The sequence below is a fragment of the Solanum stenotomum genome, chromosome 8 (assembly GCF_019186545.1).
Source record: "Solanum stenotomum isolate F172 chromosome 8, ASM1918654v1, whole genome shotgun sequence".
Classification (NCBI taxonomy): domain Eukaryota; kingdom Viridiplantae; phylum Streptophyta; class Magnoliopsida; order Solanales; family Solanaceae; genus Solanum; species Solanum stenotomum.
Genome location: NC_064289.1, coordinates 17,098,333 through 17,112,863, shown reverse-complemented (window position 1 = coordinate 17,112,863; position 14,531 = coordinate 17,098,333). Strand labels below are relative to the sequence as shown.

Below are 14,531 nucleotides of genomic sequence, written 5' to 3'. Positions count from 1 at the left end.
TCCATACTCTAATAAGTAAAATATTGTATAACAGATATCCGACATTCTCCAGTACTACTCTCTGATTCATATTTTAAATAACTTTGAAGGCAGTAGTTGCATATTCACATTAATTTGCCTGCGCTGTAGATTGGTCTTCCTCAGATCAGTTTTCACCGAATTGATTTTCTTATTGTAAGAGTCATCATCATATGTCATATGAGCAGAAGCAAGATCTTCCTCAAAGGAATTCCAAAAGCGCCACCTTGGTTTTGGCTGGTCTGTTGAGTTATCGTAATAAACATTTTCACAGAAAAAATGTTTGGAGACACGTTGCAATACATGTGAATCATGCTGATACTTCTTCAACATTTTATCAAGTCAAAATATACATTCAGTACATAGTTAATGTTGGAGAAGAAAACAGAAGAAATTATCACAAAACACTTGAGCAAAAGAAGCTATAAGATCAGGTAAATAAAACGTTTGTACTTCTCAAAGTAATCTTTTTCCTGAACCACGAAAATGTGAAGAATCTTTTATGCATGCGCAGTCTCTGCCTTTAGCAATACAGCTCAGATTTACTGCAGCCTATTTGTTAAGCTGATATTTCCAGATAGATATTGTTGTTACTGCAGTCTATATGTTGTGTCTTTTGTATTTCTGGAATCCTGGTTCAGTACTCAATTTGCTATTATTAACGAATCTTGTGGCAGTTCATTCCCTACTCTATTTCTAATGGCATATAGGATTCTTTTAATCCTTCAATTTTGGACAATGGTTTTCATGAAGTTAATTTCTGGATTTTTCAGCTAACTCTGGTACATCGCAAGATCAAAATCTCAGTCAGAAGCAAAAGACACTGGATGATTCCAATCTGCCTAAAAACTTTGATCGCAAAGTTACCCTATGCTAATGGAAGGTAACAAGTAGTAAGTGAAATGCGCAAGTTATTCCGGACACCATCGTCATAAAAAATGATTTGGTACATTGCTACTCGTACATTTATACATTATCAGCATATGGTCAAACAGAAAGAGCCCAAGTTTGTTCATTATTTGGCTATATACCTTGTTGTTTAAGTAAACATACATATCTATGTTACAATTGGAAAGGACTTGTTGTTTTGCATATGTACTATTCAAACAACTTCGGACATATGGCGTTCAAAGTAAGTCTTGACAAAATGTAACTTTATACCATGTTTGAAGTTTTATGTGGCTAAAGTTGAGGTATATCGTATACATGATTGAAGTTTAATCATTTTTGTTTGAGAAAGCATATACTCTAATGTACTAGTAGTTTGTTTAATTGATACATAAAATGTGAAACTGTTAACTATTGTACAAGAACAAGTTCAGCGTCTCTCCAAACACCTCTAGATCCATTATCAAATTCTCAACGGCCATGGTCATCCTTGGGCACTGTCACTATAAGCTCTCCGTCCACAAATACGGTCGTGGCCAACTCCGACATCGTTGAGGCAGGCAACCTGTACCTCCATGTACCCACATTCAATTGTTCATCCTCACCGTCTCCATTTCCCTTTCTCACAACGATCTTCGTTACCCCAGGATGAATCTCTACTACCTTTGCCCTCACTTGTCCATCCCCAGCTCCTTCTAGTTCGATTTTCGCCATGAAACGGTAGAATCCTTCCTTCTCTTCAACTGCCGCATCTGCATCAGAACAGAACACAAATTCCCAAAAGTAGTTAAATACGTGAGGAAGTCTCCAGAGTTTCTTCATTGTGGAATCAGGAATGTGTTGTTGATGTTCTTAAAAATTAGAATGAATTCCGCCAATGTTAGGACTCAGGGAGAGAGGATGCACTCTCATACCCAAATTGTTGGGGTTGAAACGATAAGAAGAAAGAAGACAAATGTTGAAAAGGTTCAGAATTCCAATAGCGCAATTTGGGATTCTATTAACCTCTGATGGAAAGATTGATAATTGCATTAGTTTTTTTGTCTGCAAAGCGCATTACCCATATCGTATATCATATTTATCTATATCTATCTATCTTCTATCTATAAACACAAAATTCATATTTGTATGCTATAGCAAAGTTTGCATAATTGCACTCCATAGCAAACATAAATATATATATTTCGCTATACATATACAAAAGAAAGCAGTTGTATAATCTGCTTTGGTATACATATACAAAATGATAAATTGTATAAAGTGAGAGAAACAAGTGAGCGAGCGAGATCTGGGAGAGTGGCGAGCGAGATTTGGGAGAGGGGAGAGAGGGGAACGAAAATATATGTATATATACAATTTTCACGCATTTTATACATTTGCGTTTTTGTATAAAGTGAGAGAGGTGAGTGAGAGAGCGAGATCTGGCGAGCGAGATCTGGGAGAGGGGAGAGAGGGAAACGAAAATATATGTATATATACAACTTTCTCTCGCTTTATACAAACACAAACGCATTTTATACAATTTGTGTTTTTGTATAAAGTGAGAGAGACGAGTGAGAGAGCGAGATCTGGGAGAGTGGCGAGCGAGATCTAGGAGAGGGGAGAGAGGGGAACGAAGATATATGTATATATACAATTTTCTCTCGCTTTATACAAACACAAACGCACTTTATACACTTGCGTTTGTATAAAAAATGAGAGAGGCGAGGGAGAGAACGAGAGTGGCGAGCAAGATTCACCAGGAGAGAGGTGAAATAGCAACAGTTTGCTATGAGGTACAATTAAATCAAACTATATTTATAGCATTTAATTTGAATTAATAGTTTGCTATTATATACAATTTTCCCTATCTTCAATCTATACTACCTTAAAAGCATGAACTCCCAAACATGAATGTTGAATTACTATAATACCCCCAATTAAAAATACTCAATTTATTTAATTATGTTATATTAAAAGTTGATACCTTTTCACATTAATGGATTGTAACTTTTGCGATGGGTTGTGACTTTTCCAAAGGGTTGTGACTTTTTTGACGGATTGTGACATTTTCGATGAGTTGTGACTTTTCCAAAGGATTGTGATATTTTCAAAGGGTTGTGACTTTACCAAAGGGTTGTGCCTTATCCGATGAGTTGTGACTTTTTCAAAGGGTTACGTCTTTACCGATGAGCAGAGACTTTTTTGAAGGGTTGCGACTTACCTAATAAGGCACAATAAGAACATATTCATACTACTATTTGCTAGCTATAAATAGAGGGGTTTCCTCTCACTTTTAAACTACAATTTTTTTAGGTTTTATACTCTTCTTCTTCTTAAAAAAATCTCAACTATTAGTTGCAATAGTTGATTAAGTTCGAAACCCAACGAAATTTGAGGTACCACATAAGAAAGAGTTGGTGAAGAAATTGTAGCAAATCATTCATCAATTCACACTTATATTTTCCTCTGACGATTTTAATCACATACATACATCAATATTATTTATATCATTTTAGAACATTAATACTCTTTAATTAACCTACATGTTTTATTCATTAAAAAAAGAGTAATTACCTACGAATAGTCACAACAATTTCTACCTTCATGTTTCTTCGGTCATAAATCACAACCATTCACTCCTTATAAATTCTTGGGGATCTCTTTTCTGTGACAATTTGAGATCATGTAAATTTTTCATAAATGATTCATCCCCAATACATTGATATGTTTCGCCGAAGTTCTTAGCATTAGAATTTAGGTATTGATTTTCTATTAAAGAAGAGAATAAAGAAATATGCAATTATCTATGAACTTTGCTTCACACATAAATCTTCTATATATAGTGTGTGGGAACTTTCATTTATTTTTCTTATTTTGTTTCTTGAATAATTTCTTTTGTGTTTTCATTTGACAGAGACTTTAAATACACACATTGTTTATTATTTGTTCTAATAAAATAAATAGATAAAGATGTGGGAGAGACAATAATAATAAATAAATACAAAAAGGCACATGATTGGGGTAAGATATTTCTTGTTTGTATCTCCATTTCTTATTCTTTTGACATCAAATGAAGGAGTTTCTTTCTAATTTTTCTAAAACATCGGGCATCAACATAGTTCATTGAATTAGTAGTTTTGATGTTAAGTCTATTGTTTCAAAAATAGATTTTCACTTTTACTTATAATATGATAATATAACCATGATAATAATTATATTATTATAGATATGTAAGTAAAAATGAACGGAGAAAGTAAAGTGTTGGTGGCAAGAGATCTCAATCAAATGAAACACTAGGGTGAATATATCATGAACATATATTTTCACCTTCCTTAGCTTCTTCATTGGCTATGAATTGATCCACATATCTTTACTTTATTTATATTTATGTTGAGTATTAATTTATAAAGTATTAATTTCATGTTATTTTGTGTTCATTTTGATCTAAGAAAATGTTATGTCACAAGATAAACTCTTTGCTAGCTATATAAAAATAATAAGAAAATAGTGATTGATCATAAAATGATCTTAAATCAAATTAAAAATTCTATAAATAATACTTTAAATTTTCTTCATCTTTTAATATTTTAATTGAAAAAGTTTAATGTTTTATATCACGATAGAACGTATATAAGATACTAGATACTCTCATAAGACAACATCTATATGATATGTATGCGGCAAAATAAAGGATAATTTTCTATAGAACTAATTATTGACATAATATACTTTTCTCTATAACATTCTACTAATAAAAGTATTAACATTCACTATTTAAGTACACTTTTGTTTTTTTGGAAAATTACATCTATATCATAGCCTTACTCAAATATTAATTGAATAATAACATTTTGTACAAGATATATCACGTTTAAAGATAAAATATTAAAATATTTTACGGTCATAACCTCAAGAGGAAAAGTTAATGCTGGCCATTTTTTTATCTTGATATTATTTTTCTGTTTTGTTGGTTAAGTTTGTTTTCCAGATTGAGTAAAGTAAAGAACAATACTACTTAAGAAATAGCACTTTCTCCCCATATTTAAATTTTTTGAATGCATTTTGAAATGTTTCAATGATATCTATCCATTTTTTACTCAAAAAACAATTAACTCTATGAAAAACTATATTAATCATTTAAAAGCACCTGCCCAATATTCTTTCAGTTATGATTATTTACTAAAATTAAAACATTAAATTTTGTAATATTAATTCTATTTTACAACATCGTATACTATATGATATGATACACACGTGCAACGCACGTGCCGTGATACTAGTACTACCTTAAAAACATGAACTCTCAAACTTGAATGTTGAATTACTATAATACCCCCATTTAAAAATGCTTAATTTATTTTAGTAATTAATTTAATTAATTTTATTACATTGAAAGTAGATACATTTTCAAATTAAAGAATTGTGACTTTTTCAATAGTTGTGACTTTTCCAAAGGGTTGTGACTTTTTTGACGGGTTGTGACATTTTCAATGATTTGTGACTTTTCCGATGGGTTGTGATTTTTTCGATAAGCAGTGACTTTTTCGAAAGGTTGTGACTTTTCGAATAAGGCACAAGTAACACCTATTCATACTACTATTTGCTAGCTATAAATAGAGGGGTTTCCTCACACTTTTAAACTACAATTTCTTTAAGTTCTCTACTCTTCTTCTTCTTCATCTTAAAAAATCTCAAGTGTTATTTGCAAAAATTGATCAAGTTTGAAATTCAACAAAATTCGAGGCACCTCATAAGAAAGAGTTGGTGAAACAATTGTAGAAAACCATTCAACAATTCACAATCGTATTTTTTCTTACCATTTTCATGAGTTAACAGTGACGAAAAGTTGTGGGAGAGACAATAATATTAAACGTATATGAAAAAAGGCATATGATTTGGGTAAGATATTTCTTCTTTGTTTTTTTTGTTTTTTATTCTTTTCTCTCAAACGAAGGAGTTTCTTCCTAATTTTGCTAAAACAATGGGTATCAACGTAGTCCATTGAATTATTAGTTTTAATGTTAAATTCACTATTTCAAAAAATAGATTTTCACTTTTACTTATAATATATAAGATAACATAGCCATGATAATAATTATTTTTTAATAGATATGTATGTAAAAATTAACGGAGAGAGTAAAGTGTTGGTGGCAAGAGATTTAAATCAAATGGAACACTAGAGTGAATTTAACATGAACATATATTTTTGTCTTCCTTCTTCATTGGCTATGTATTATTCCATATAATTTTTCTTTATATCACAAGATACACTCCTTACTAGCTATATAAAAATAGACAAGAAAATAGTGATTGACCATAAAATGATCTTAAATTAAATTAATGATTATATAAATAATACTTTAAATTTTATTCATCTATTAATTTTTATTATTGAAAAATTTAATATTTTATATCATCAAACAACTTCTATAAGATACTAGATACTTTCATTAGACAACAACTGTATGATATGTATGCGGCAAAAAAAGGGAGAAGACTACAATTTCACAAAGATAGGGTAGAAACTTATTGAAATGAAATATTTTTCACCTTTGGTGATGTTATTCATATATTAAAATTAAATTATTCTACTAAAGTATATAAAACCATATAAATTGCTCTTTAATTGTTTTCGCAAATAAGCAAATCAATCGTGAACGAGGAAATTTCCTATTTGTTCATAGGAGTTAGACTAATATTTTTTTACTCCCACATATTGTGAAAACCAGCTTAAACCTAAAATGAACCAATACCATTAGCACTAAATAGTAATTAACTATCGATTTTCTTAGAACTGCTTAAAAAGTTAGCAGACAAAAAGGGAAGATTAAGGAAATAACTATATTTAGCTGCTAATGTTTAAAAACTGTAGTTAATAAAAACCTATTCATACTCATTATTGCTGCTCTGTAACACTTGACATTAATCCTGAACTTTCTTGTAATGGTTGAACTTCAAACTTACCTTATCTGATTTGTGTCTCATAGATGGTGATGCATTATCAGAGCTAGGTGGGCTCACATTGTGGCATTGATCTCTTATTCACGCCTGACCTGTCGCTTTTTCCAATCTATCGACTTTGAGTTTTACCCTATATAGATAGTCCCTTTTTTTTTTTGGGTACTCAAATAATTGTGACAGAAAAATGGAAAACATTTCAATTCTTGGACAAAAGCAAATGATAAGTCCTCCGACATTTCTTGACATGACACATGTCCCTTCGCCTTTTATGCTTTGAGCACGTGTCTTCATGTGATTGGTTAAAAACCATGGCCCACTATCAAGGCAAGACTGATGTTTTTTTTCCAAAATCTATATAAGTTCTTCCATTTTCGATTTACTTCCATCACACCTTCTCTTTAGAATTTTTTTTCCTGACATTTTTCCGACTTTAAAGTTTTGCTGGAGTTTCATCAAAGATTACCACCTTCTTAACGACCCTTCGACTGAATTTATCTAGAATCTACGACATAATTACAGCTTAATAGGGGAGCGGGGAGGACAAAATCAACAATAGCAATTTAAAGGCACAAACCACAATTTGAGGACGAGGATCATTGTTGGAAAATGAAGATGTTTGGTGAATCTTTGTACAAATGACCCTTAAATTTTTACAAATGATTCGATTTAGATTTTTATCCTATAATATTAACCCCCTTAAGTTTTTATTTTATATTAAACCGTCACCTTGGTTGTGTGCCATAGGTGTATGGGGTTAAGCTTGACCCCTACCATGTCCCTTAAGTTTAAAACCATTTCCTTGGTCGACAGTATCTAGCCAACAAGCGACCAATGATACATGTCCTGCACCAACTCTTTCATCATCAGGTCCTCCTCAAGTCAATCCCTCTCCAAGGGTTTGCTCCCTAAGAGGTATGTGAGTTCCATAGTGTTGGGTTTGTTCATCCACACGGCAATCATGATTTACATATTCGAATTTGTCCATAAAGATTGAAAGATTTAAGTTCTTGATGAGTGTTCTTGAAGTTTTGCTTTCGTTCTTAAATTAGGATGTGTTTGATGAGTTCTTGAGACAAATTCTTTGAATTTGAGGGTTGTTTTTTAGTAGATTCTTGTGTACCTATGTTGGGTATTTAAATCTGAGTGAATTGGGAAGAAACCATTCGATTCTAGGCAAATTAGGCCCAAAAATCAAAGAAGAAAATTCATCGGAGAGTTCTGGGAGGGGCTGGGGCAGCGGGCCCCAGATGCGCCAGGTGGGGGCTGGGGTGGCGCCTCAATAGTGCGCCAATATCATGTCTCTGAAGTTTAGGGGCTAGCGCCCCACGCCAACAGTGCGCCAGGATTGCCTACCCCACTCCTTTTCTATCGGTTGTCCCGTCTGAGTCCCTTTAAAGTGTATCTTCACTCCCATTTGATTCTAACTACTCTAAACTACTTCTAAGCACCTAGAAATCATTAATAACATGAATCATAACATTTAATTAATAATTCAAATCCAAGGTAGAGTTATGAGTTAAGTCTTGAGAGTTCTTTCGAACATTTTGAGAAAGTCCCTTTGAGTTTTTTTGAGGAATCTTCTACAATTTCAAATAACTTGTTTCAAGACTTGAGCAAGTGAGTATGATAATGAGGTAAAGGTATTCACGACTCTACGTTATCATCACGAGATCCTTTGAATAGAGTTCAAGAAAGTCTTTGAGTTCAATTGTGAATCCCTTGTGATCAACTATCGATTTGAGCTAAGTTTTTAGGGAGTATGTATGAGAATGAGAAAAGTCGTATACTTGAGATCCATATTGTTATGTAGACCCTAGAGTCGAGTTGTTCATTCCCATAAATTCCATATGGACTTCAAAAATTGAGCATCTTTGAGAGGAGTAGTATCTTCAAGTTCTAAGTCTTGAGTATTGAATTTCTAACCCTTTAAATATTATATTTCTAATCATGGGACTATTACATGTTACTCATGAAGTCCTTAAGTTGAGTTGTTCACTCCCATAATTCTTCATGAACCTTATGAGTTGAGCATTTTTTAGATGAGTAGCATCATGAAGTCCTTGAGTTGAGTTGCTCATGCCCATAATTTTGCATTAACCCTCTAAGTTGAACATTCTTGAAATAAGTAGTCTCACTGAAGTTCTTGAGTTATGAGTTGTTGAGTTCCGAGTATTGAGTTCTATGTATGGTTATTGAAAACCTTGAATTGAGTTGTTCACGTCCATAATTCGGCATGAACCCTATTTTGAGAAGTCTTTTACAAATTTTTCTAAACTTGTTTTAAGACTTGAACAACTGAGTTTGAGAAAGAGTAGAGTTGAATTCATTTTCTTTAAAATGATATATGGGAACTAAGTATTCCCAAGAGTAAATGTTTCCACATTTAAGATGAGAGGAAACACCGATTTTCAAAAGAGTTTTGAGCAGTTTTGAGTACCATCTCTTTTCATAGAAAGATTTTTGAATAATAATCTCAAACCACAGAAAAAGTTATGTTTTTAAACATATGAGCTAGTTATATTTTGGGAGTAGTATTGACTACCGATATGGGGACGAGTTCAGATAACTCAAAGTCCTCATAAACCATGTAGCCAACATGGATAGAAATTAAAGGGTCATACTTTTTAGATGATTCCTTAATGTTTTTTAGCATAGACTAGCGGATCCACTTAGTAGTAGGTTATATATGCTGGCAAAGTATAGGACAGTTCTGGTAGCGTAGGCTAGACGTGTTATAATCACATAGCTCATAGTGATGATTGTCTGTTAGAAAATCTCCCACACAGAGTTATATTGTATTTTTATATACAAACTGAGTTATTATTGTAGTCTTCAATACATAGAGTTGTTATCTATTGTTTTAAAAGCTTTCCATACATTGCATCTTTTATTGTTGCTTTATATTGAGTTGAATATACAGAGTGGAGCATCTCATTATAGGGTTGTGCCTTATTTCACAGAGACGAGTATCTTATTATCGAGTTTAACCTTATTTTTCTGAGTTGAATATCTTATCATTGAGTTGAGCTCTATTTTCTCTGAGTTGAGTTGAACTATTTTCTCCGAGTTGAGTTGAACTATGTATCTTTGAGTTGAGTGAGTTGAGAAGAGGTAAGTATGTTTCTTTTCCACCAGTTCAAGCATATGTTTATGCTTTAGAGTTCCCCTTACATGCTCATACATTCCATGTACTTACTTCATTTGGCCTTCATCTTTTATAATGCAGATACAAGTATTCAAGGTCATCAACAGAAGCTTCGTTGATACCACTTGCAATTCCAGTATTCTTTGGTGAGCCTTATTATATTCTGGAGGACTTCACCTTTATCTTACAGTTAGTAGTTTTGAGATGTTGTGGGTCTTGTCCCGACATCCTTCTGTAATAGTAGAGGCTTCAGATAGACAAAGTTAAGTAGTTTTCGATATGTATCTTCTTTGAGTTTTTTTTACAAACTCTGAGTTATCTATTGAGTATTGTTCAGATTATTTTTAAAGTTGAGTTTATTGAATTTAATTCAATTTTAAGCTTTTGTATACTTAAGTTAGTCTTCCGCTTGTATTCAACCAGGTGAGGGTTCGCTTGGGGACCAGAAATGGTTCTTGAGTGTCGGCCATGTACATGGTGTAGGATCAGGTCGTAACACTAACGGGGCATCCATTCATCAAGAATGTAGAGACCGTCTGATACATGTCCTTTACCAATAATCTGCTTTGTCATAAGATCTTGAAAAAGACAATAATCGGGAAATAAAAAGACAAAACATTGTAGGTATTTGGTAATCTTACTCACAGAAATTAGATTAAAGACAAGACTAGGTAAGCCTAGCCAGAGGACAAAGTAATAGATGAAGTGGGGTAAATGATCCCAAATCCCTCAATGGTATAACTAGATCTGTAAGCTATGGTAACTGAGGATGGTGCTTAATGTGATCGGAATTTAGAAAAAAATTGGGATTATCTGTCATGTAATATATAGCACCCGAATTAATTATCCAGTTTCTTAAGAATGAAATGATACATTTGTTACCTAACTTAGTAAGGGCAGGGGCTGGAGTAATTTCATTCATTGATTCCTCATACTTTGTAAGTTTGGCATACTAATCGGCAGAGATAGTAACAATTAAGGGTTAATTAGAAGTGGCAAAAATAGTATCAGTCCAAATCTGTTGGTTGCAAATCTGTAATTTTTTACAATTTCGCTTCATGTGCCCAAAATCATTACATTAGCGACAATTATTGTTATTGTTCCATCTCCCAGCATATATCATTGTCTTCTCTATTGTTATTGTTCCATCTCCCAGCCTTATTGTTGTTCCACCTACATCATCATTATGATTCCATTTCCTTGCATCATTCTTGTTATTCTATCTCACTGCATTATTTCTTTCTACTGGGATAAGGAAAGAAAGATAAACACAAGTTAGACCAATTTGTTAGATCGAGAAAGATTTTGATAATTGACAAATAGAGGAATAGATGAAACAAACCGGTTGCTCCTACATGTTCCTTTCAAACCGAATCCGACTGGGATAAGGATAACGTCAACCACGCGAATTAGAATTTATAAATCGGTGAAAGAGTTGATTTTTCGACAAGAAACCAGTACTAAAAGATTTCCTTTCATAAATAAATCCTTATGAAGTAGGAAGCATAAGAAAAAAAGGAAGTATAATGACATGAATGTGGTTTCAAATCTGGAATGAAGTAGGAAGCATGATCAGATGAGGAAATCAAGTTCAGGTCAAATAAGGAGAACAAAGAAGATAGTCGAGTTCAACTTGAAGAAGGAAGACTGTGCAGAGTTCAAATCTATAAATAGGGCAATATTTTCGTCAGAGAAAATTGTGCACTTAAACAGAGAGTTACAAGAAGAATACAATCAAATTGAGGGAGTTAATATTTGAGTGATTTATGATTACGAAGTGTAGCCAACGCAAGGAAACAAGAATTAAAGAACTGATTCTTAGTCCTATGTTTTATAGTTCTTAAGTAAGTTTGCGTGCATTGAGTTTTTATCGAGTTGAATCTTTAATTCTTTCTAGATCCAGTGAAGTATAAACTGGAGTAGGAATAGAGTCTTCAAGTTGGGGATGTCACGACCTGAGTCTACACCCTGGACGTGGCCGGCACTCAAGAACCGTTAATGGTCCCTAAGCGAACCCTCATCCTGGCTGACTACAAGCAGAAGACTAACTTAAGCATGCAAAAAGCTTAAAACTGAAATAAAAGTTCATAAAACATAAATACAAACTTTAAATCCAAAGAAAATTCTGTATAATAAAATATATACAACTCGCCATAAAAAGGCAACTTTAGTCTTTAAAACATTTAATAAAATAAATGATAAAGACTTCTCAACTATATTGACTATCTATGAAGCCTCTAACTGATAAAGATAGAAGTCGGGACAAGACCCACGACATCCTGACAACTGATATAACTGAAAGGTAAATGAAATCCTCCGAAATCAATGAGGCTCACCATAGCTAACTCAAACTCCTGGATGTATCAACGAAGCTCATGTTGATGATCCTGAATACATGTGTTTGCATCATGAGAAGATGCAGGTCATATGGCTCAGTACATGGAATGTACGAGCATGTAAGGGGAATTCTAAAACATAAACATAAGCTTGAAACTTGATAAAAAGGAAACATACTTATCTCTTCTCAAACTTTCATAACTCAAGGATACTCAAAACTACTCATACTTACTCAACTCAGAAGTATTCAAGGATAAGATACTCAACTCAGAGATATGATATTCAACTCAAAGATATGATATTTGACTCTGGATACTCAACTTTGAATACTCAACTCAATATGACTGAACTCATTTCAATATAAAGCAATTTAAAACAAGTGCAATATAAAGAAATAAACTGTTTAAAAACATGCTGTCAACTCTGTTTATATGCAAGGATACAACATAACTCTGAAATGTATGTAAAAATACAAATAACCTGATGTATATAAATACAAAATACTGATGTGGGAGTTTCTCTAACCGACAACCATCACATAAGAGCTATTGTGATGATACAACGATCTTCCTCACGCTGCCAATGCATCCTATACCCGGCCAAAGATATAGGACCTGAACTGCCTAATGGATCCACTAGTCTATGTGAAAAGGGTTCATCTAAAAAGTATGACCCTTTTCTACCCATGATGGCTACATGGTTTATGGGGGCTGTGAGTTGTCTGAACTCTCCCCCATATCGGTGCTCAATACTACTCCCAAAAATATACTAGCTCTTATGTTTTAAAAACATACTTCTTTCTGCTGATTTGAGATAATTGCTCAAAAACTTAGCTCAAAGGCTATCTTGGAAATCCCAGTTTCCTCTCTTGCTTCATTTAGAAAGGGATTACTCTTTTCTGAAAACTAGCCCGAAAGCTCTTTGGAAATCTCAGTTTCCGTTCTTATTTAAATGTGAAAACATTTATAAACTCTTTGGGAATACTTAGTCCCCATATACTTTTGAAGAAAAAGACTTCAAAGTTTGCTCTTTACTCTTTACTGAACTCAAACCTTAAGTCTTGAAACAAAGTTAAAACATTTGTAAAAGACTTCTTAAAATATGGTTCATACCGAATTATGGACATGAACTACTCAATGCAAGGTTTTCAATAACCATAGATAGAACTCAAATACTTGGAACTCAAGAACTTCAATAATACTACTCATTTCAAGAATGCTCAACTCAAAGTTCATGCGGAATTATGAGCATGAACTACTCAACTCAATGACTCAAAGATACTTCTCAATAGGGGTTAGTAACTCAACACTTAAAGGCTTAGAACTTGAAGACACCACTTCTCTGAAGGATGCTCAACTTACGACGTGCATGCGGAGTTTATGGGTATGAACGACTCGACTCAAGGGTCAAAATATCAATAAGGAACTCATGTACAACTATTCTCATTCTCATACTTACTTTCTCAAAATTTAACTCAAATCGATGATGGATCTCAAAGGATTCAGAATTTGAACTCAAAGACTCTCTTGAACTCTACTTTTAACTCCCTCTTGAATGTGAATTATGAATTCAAGAGTTATGGTTCATGATATGAATGATCTTGTAATGATAAAGAGGACTCATGAATACATTCTTCTCACTCATACTCACTTTCTCGAATCTTGTAACAAATTATTAGAATTTGTAGAAGACTCATCAAAAGGACTAAAAGGGACTTTCTCAAAATGTTCGAAAGAACTCTCAAGACCTAACTTTTAACTCTACCTTGAATTTGAGTTATGGATTCAAGGTTGTGATTTGTGATAGGAAAGGTCTCATGATGTTTAGGAATGATTGTTGATAGCTAAACATGAGAAAAGTCACGAAATCACCGTCTTGGAACAAGTCCGCGACGCGGAGATGGTTTTAAATAATACTCGCGAAATTAAGTTTTTGAGACAGAGGAGTCCGCGTCCTAACCGCGACGCAGAGAAACTTTTAGTTCACTAGTGGAGCAAGTTCGCGACGCGGATTTGCATGCCAGATCGCACTCGACTTTCTCCTTCTTCATCTCCCAGATCCAATTCGCCTAAATTCGATTCTTTTTCTCAATCTCCCTTTAGATTTAGATACCCAACACATGTACACTAGAATCTAACTCTAACCACTCTATAAATCGACACATTAACCTCAAGAACTCCTCAATCTCAACCCAATTCAA

General features: G+C 33.4%; 1 protein-coding gene and 1 pseudogene across 2 annotated transcripts in view; both read right to left on the bottom strand.

Moving 5' to 3' along the window:
* LOC125874446 (uncharacterized) overlaps window positions 1-14,531 on the bottom strand; it is a 341,050-nt gene that overhangs the window by 258,751 nt on the left and 67,768 nt on the right. The window lies entirely within an intron of this gene.
* Window positions 1,318-1,938, bottom strand: LOC125874452 (uncharacterized; annotated as a pseudogene).